The following is a 6,659-nucleotide window of genomic DNA, read 5'->3' as shown; positions in this document are numbered from 1 at the left end:
AAGCAGTTTAGAAAGATAAATAAATAAATTAATAAGACACCTCCACCCAAATGAGTGAAACTAAGAGACACGCTTCCAGTGGCTGTCACTGGAGCTCTTGTATATTGTTGGTGGAACTGGAAACTAATACGACATATTTGAAAAATTTCTGGTGGTTTCTTATTAAATTAAATATCTATCTGACCCATGACCTAGCGATCCTATGACTAGATATTTACTCAAGATCTATAATGTTATATACCCAAAAGGGCTTTGAAATCAGTGTTCATAGCAGCTTTAACTATAATGGCCTTAAGAAAGGAAACCAGTTAATTTTCCAACATAGAAGGATGGTTAAATAAAGTTCACTATATTTATAAAATAGTATGCTACTTGGAAATACAAAAGAAAAAAGCAATGTATGAAATAACATGGATGAATCTCAGGAACATTGTCTCTCATGAAAGAAGTCTTATGAAAAAGAATGAATCTACATTGTGCACAACCATAGAAATGAAAAGTTGTACCCCATTTGTGTACAATGAAACAAAATGCAGTCTGTAAAAAAAAAATTAAAAAAAAAGAATATGCATGGTACATTTCCATTTACATGACATTCTAGATCAGGTAAAGTCATCTGTGGTGAAAAAAATCAGAACAAGGATTGCCTCTTGGGAGTTGACAGTAAGAACCCCCTGGGAAGAGAAAAGAAGGAACTCTCTGGGGGCATCAATAATGCTGTTTCTTGAAATTGGTTTACCTTACATGGATATGTAAATTTATGAGCATTCATATAACAGTACACGTATGATTTGTGCCTTTTGTAATCCAAATTTTACCCTTAAAGATTGGCTGGTTTAAGAGAGTGTTGGATAAAGAGATAGGCATTTGTGATAAAACAAATACAGGGAAATATAAATAGTATTAATAATATATTTTGCATTATTAGGGAAAACTGTGATAGAGTCTTCAGCATAGAATTAAGTGAAATTATTACTAAAATTTTTTCTGTGATTTTTTTTCACTTTACAAAATGAAAGTATAGTAATGCAAAATTTTATTTTCAATTGAAATGATAGGTCAGTGATTAGAAACAAGAATGTGAAATCACTGGTTTAAACCAGTAAAAAAAAAAAAAAAAGTAAATAAGCATGATAGGAGAAAAGTGTAGTATTTTCAAGGATTTGATGAGAGACACCACCATAAAGAAAAGTTGAGATCAACTGACATCTTACCAGTGCTTACACCTATCACAATATAATTTGTATTTTTAGCATGAGTTTGAATAAAAGGAAAATAATGGTGGGTTGTAGTAAATGTTTATTTACAATTTGATTTTAATGTTTTAATACTATAAAATGAGCCTCCATATGTAGTCCCTGTTGTGTGCGAACAACCCATTCCTCAAGTGTACAAACTAACTTTTCATTCTGGCCCAATTCTAGCTACAAACATCTTCAAATTCTAGATAGCAGAAATCAAAACTATTTAGCAGACAAGTTAGGCTTACAACAAGAAATGAAAATTCATGGGTGCCAGAAATAAAGACTAAACAACACTCGAAAGTAAGACAAGAGTTAAAGTAATATGAATCAGCAGATGTATCAGAAGTATTATTCTCTCATATTCTTTCTGGCAAGAGTCTAAATTGATGCAGTTATTTTGGAAAGAAAATACTTATAAATAGGTAAAGAAAGAATAGGATGAACATGACCACTCAGCACAAACTATGTGCACTGGGATTAACTTCCATTCATTTGAATTAAGAAAAACACATGTGTTTTAGTCAGTTTTCCACTGTTGTGACTGGAATACCCAACCAGAACAATTGTAGAGGAGGAAAAGTTCACTTGGGGGCTCATGGTTTCAGAGGTCTTGGTCCATAGATTGTCTGCTCTATTCCTCAGGATTAGAGGTGAGGTAGAACATCATGGCAGAAGAGTGTAGTGGAGGGAAGCAGTTCACCTGATGATCAGGAAACAGAGAGAGACTCCACTCCACAGACACAAAATATACACCCCAAAGTCATGTTCCATGACCCAAGTCTTCCAGTTAAATCCTACCCACCTTCAGTTTTCAGTTAATCACAGGTTTAATTCACTGATTGGGTTAAGGCCAATTGTTTCTTCTCTAAAGCTTCTTGCATTGTCTCACCCATGAGCTTTTGGGGTCACCTCACATCCAAACTATAGTAACATGCAAATCCAGACATTGGCAAAACACTTGAAATTAATCCATGAACATTCTAGGGTATCCATTGACTTCCATACCAGTGATTCCTGGTGTACAATTTCATTGACAAACTAAAAATATCATACAATGCACACCTAATAGCTAGCAGAGAGCCTACAGTTACTGTGAACAAGTTAGATATGTCAAAGCTACCTGTAGAGCCCTTGGGAGAATTCTGAGGGCCAGATTACTGACAATAATATTAGCAGTCATGTGTTGATAAAAGCTCTCTAAAATGTCAATTAATACCTTCCTGGACATTTCACATATTCTAAAGTATCATTTGGAAGAAATGACTTATTATGTTAACTGCATTAGCATATGAAAAGCATGTGATCATATGTAATACCCCCGAAATACTCCTCTTCCTTTCTTAGAGAATAAAATGCCCTTTTTCCAGTTTATTTTTTCATGAACATAAAACCTTATTGAATAGTGTTTTAAAGACTCATTTTTAATCTGCTAGAATTGGTATTTGAACCATTCAATGAGTTGAATGGTTTCCCCTTCAAATATATCTAAGTCCCAAAACCTGTGAATGTGACTAAATTTGGAAAAATGGTCTTTGAAGATGTAATTATATGAAGGATTTGGATATGAGATTATCTTGGGTTATCCAGAAGGAACCAAAATTCAGTAACAAGTAACCATTTAAGAGATACACAGGAGAGAGAAACATGGGAGAAGGTCATGTGACCATGAGGAGCAATTATGCAACTGAAGTCAAGGAAGTCAATCTCTAGAGCCATTGGAAGCTGGTGTAAGAAGGATTATATCCTAGAGTCTTTAGAGGGAGCGTGAACTTCCTGACACCTTGATGTGGGACTGCTAGTTTTCTCAACTGTGAGAGAATAAATTTATGTTGTTTGAAGGCACCAAGTTTCAGTTATTTTTTTGCGGCAGCCATTGAAATTCATAGTGTGTGGAAACAGTTTAACTTTCTGGGGACAGAAAATCTATCCTTGAGATGCTTCATTTCATAGTAATTTATCCCACACAACTGCATTCAACAAGCCCTGACCAATTTGTCTATAATATAAGCCATCAGTCATTGCTTTAGAAGATTCTGTTCTAGAAATTCCATATAAATCAGTGAGATATTTTGGCAAGGACTTTTGACAGTGTGTTTTAGATCATAATTGGCTACATTTAGACCATTTAGACCGTTGACTACATTTGTATCTTATCGGATTACTAAAAACCTTGGACCTCCATTTATTCATATCTAAACTATTGAAAGATATAAGTGAGAACAAATCCTAGTAGAAGTCAAGAGAATCGGAACTGTTATTTAGAAAAATAATGTCATTTCTCTGGTTCTATTTATTTTTCTGTATCAACAAATTTGCTCAGTGAGAACAGATCTATTCTTAGTTTATGAAAAAAACAGCATTCTAGGCAATTAGTCCTTGATAGCCCAATATTAAGATAAAAATTAAGAAAAGCATTTACTCGAGAAGCATAACTTTCAGTTAAGTCACTACCTGCATTTACTTCCTCTACTTGGTGACATTCATTGATCTTCCTATTGCACCTTATCATTTACAGGAGAATAAAGGATCCAACTAATAGCTTTATTCCTTCTCACCCCACATCCTAGAATAAATACGAGTTTTTTTCAACATACCTGTGGCTCATTCTTCCAACAACATAGCCTGAGTCCTTTGTACATCTCTATTCTACGGACCCGTGACCTTCACTCACTGCTAATATATCCTATTATCTGGATCCATTTCACCTAATCTTCCTGGTCTATATTTTATTCCTCTGACCTAGGCTTTAATGCCAACTAGATCATACTTCCCAGACACACCTTTATGAATTGGGTCTGGTTCCATTTTATAAGAATTACTCGGGAGGTTTTAGTAAGTAACCTAGTTTCAATAGCCTGAGATTTTCTGTTGATCTTGGTTGGTGCCCGGGAATCTGTGCAATCTGGATTTGGTCTATGACTTTACTATAGATATCCCCATCACAATTTGAAATCTTCACTCTCCTGCCTAGATCCTGTGATCCATCCGTTAGAGTACAGTTTTTCTGAGAGACCACTTATACACCACCTTACATCTGCACTGATATTCTCCCCTTCTTTTGTGATGACATTAAAAGTGTTTTCCTTCACCTTCGTGCTGGGTGCTATTGCATTCAGGGTGCCTGAGAGTCTGGATAATTTCTGATACAACTTATTTTATTTTCTTCTCGATTGACTTGTTCTTTACAATATTTAAACCAATAAAATTCTCTCCCATTCACCTCTTGTAGAGACTCTGGAGCTGTTCTCTCATCTCCCTCCTTCCCATCCCAACCAGATGCCTCCAGGGAGTGACCTATGAAAATGGCTGTCTCCATCTTTTCACCTCCCCTTTGTGCTTTAGACAACTGCAGTCTGGCTTCTGCCACCTCCACTCAGCTACAATTGCTGTAGATAAAATCACCACTGACATCTTTGCTACCAAAATCAGTGGAAGCATCTCAGCCTTAGCTTTAGTTAAACTTGTGCAGAATTTAACCTACTCACCAACCTCTTCTTACACTGAGCTCTATTTTGGAGGAGATGAGGTTACACTGGGACATCCAACCTTCTTGCCATGTTCCTTGGCTCCTGGCGATTGGATCTCCCTTTGCTTTACCTCAACACTACATCCTCTCATCATTCTAAACACTTCCTTAGTCATCCTCTTCCATGGCCTGTTTTATAATCTAATCTTTTAGATTATTTCCAGTCTAAGTCTTTCTCTTTGGCTCTAGTCTAAGTATCCCTGTATCTATTAAAAATCACAGCATAGATGACAATTAAACATAAGGACCATAATAAACACAAACTATGGACCAGACTGTCTGATAGATTGATTTCATGAATTATATCAATCTTATTAGGCAGCTTTGAATATAACCATTTACAGATAAGTAAACTGAGGTTTAGAGTTATTTAGTAAACTGCTCAATACATACAACTAAAATTCAGATGGGTTGGTTCCCAATCATTAGCCCCTTTTCATACTGTCTCTAATGGTAAATGTAAGGACTATGCCAGGAAAACTCATGCCCCACAGGTCCCAAACTGATACCTTCCATCTGATTTACTATTGCAAAAATTTCCCAACACTTCACTAATTTGCACACTCAAAAATCTGGACTTTTTCTCTTACAGATCCTTTATCTCCTAGCTCTTCTAGCTTCTGCTTTTTTTTTGGGGGGGGGATACCAGGGATTGAATTCACTTAACCACTGAGCCACATCCCTAGTCCTATTTTGTGTTTTATTTAGAGACAGGGTCTCACTGATTTGCTTAGCGACTTGTTAAGTTGCTGAGGCTGGATTTGAACTCACGATCCTCCTGCCTCAGCCTCTCGAGCTGCTGGGATTACAGGCATGCCCCACCACTCCTCTCTTTCTTTCTTCATACCTTGAAAATACTGCCCTTTCTCCCATCCCTACTGTTCAAACAGCCCTCGCCCTCCTCTGAGTCCCTGCAGCAGCTTCCTAACTGGTGTCCCTGTTTCAGGTCACGGCCCCTCCAATCCATTTTTCGCAATGCAGTCTGAGAGATTTTCTGAAGTCAAATCTGATCACATCACTTTCTGGCTTACTTAAAGCCTGCCAATGTCATCCCACTGCCTTCAGGATAAAGTCCACTCCTTAGCAGGGCATGAAGGTCATTCATGACCCAGCATCTGTTTAAATCTACAGCTTCTTCTATCAAAAGTACTGACTTCATCCTAAACCTCAAGAAAAGGACACTGTTTTGAGATTCTTGAGCACACTGCACTTTATTTTAGTATCAAGGTTTTTTAAATGTCCTTTTCTCCTGTCTACATTTACCTTCTTCCTTCATTTAACAGTTTGGTTGCATCTCATCCTTTACAATTCATCTCAAATGTAACTTCCTCTCGTAGTCTTCTCTCTCCCAGGATCCCCCTCTGTTCTCCCAGACAGCATCATCATTACACTGGAGAATTCATCCCCCTGCATCCGAATTAGCCATTTTCTGTCACTGCACTTTAGGTCCCTTCAAAGGTAGGCATTATGACTCTCTAGTAGCTCAGTTTTCCCCAGGAAAGGGAAGGATTCAAGTGCAAACAATTTTGAAAGTGATCATAGGAAATAATGGTAGCAGAATAAGAAAGAGAAACAGAGAAGGAAAAAACCATCACTAAGGCACCCATCAATCATGTTAGCACCCTGGGTAAGTGGAGCTTGCTACTACTGAGGCAGTCTGGGAGCCAGTATAATCTGTGCCATAGGGTCAAGGAAAGAGTTAACATTTGCACACACTAACTTGTTTGCACAACTGTCCTGATTTTACCTTCACAGCAGATACAATCAGTTACTGGTTGAAGGCAACTCTAAGAGGACTTAGGGGTGGAGGGTGGCTATTAACTCCCTGACACTGTTAGCCTGTGGTATAGATGGTAAAATGAAATCCAGCAACACAAAATACTCCGGAA

This window comes from Sciurus carolinensis, chromosome 6 (genome assembly GCF_902686445.1).
Source record: "Sciurus carolinensis chromosome 6, mSciCar1.2, whole genome shotgun sequence".
NCBI classification, from domain to species: domain Eukaryota; kingdom Metazoa; phylum Chordata; class Mammalia; order Rodentia; family Sciuridae; genus Sciurus; species Sciurus carolinensis.
The sequence above is the reverse complement of the archived record's forward strand: the minus strand, read 5'-3'. Positions refer to the sequence as shown.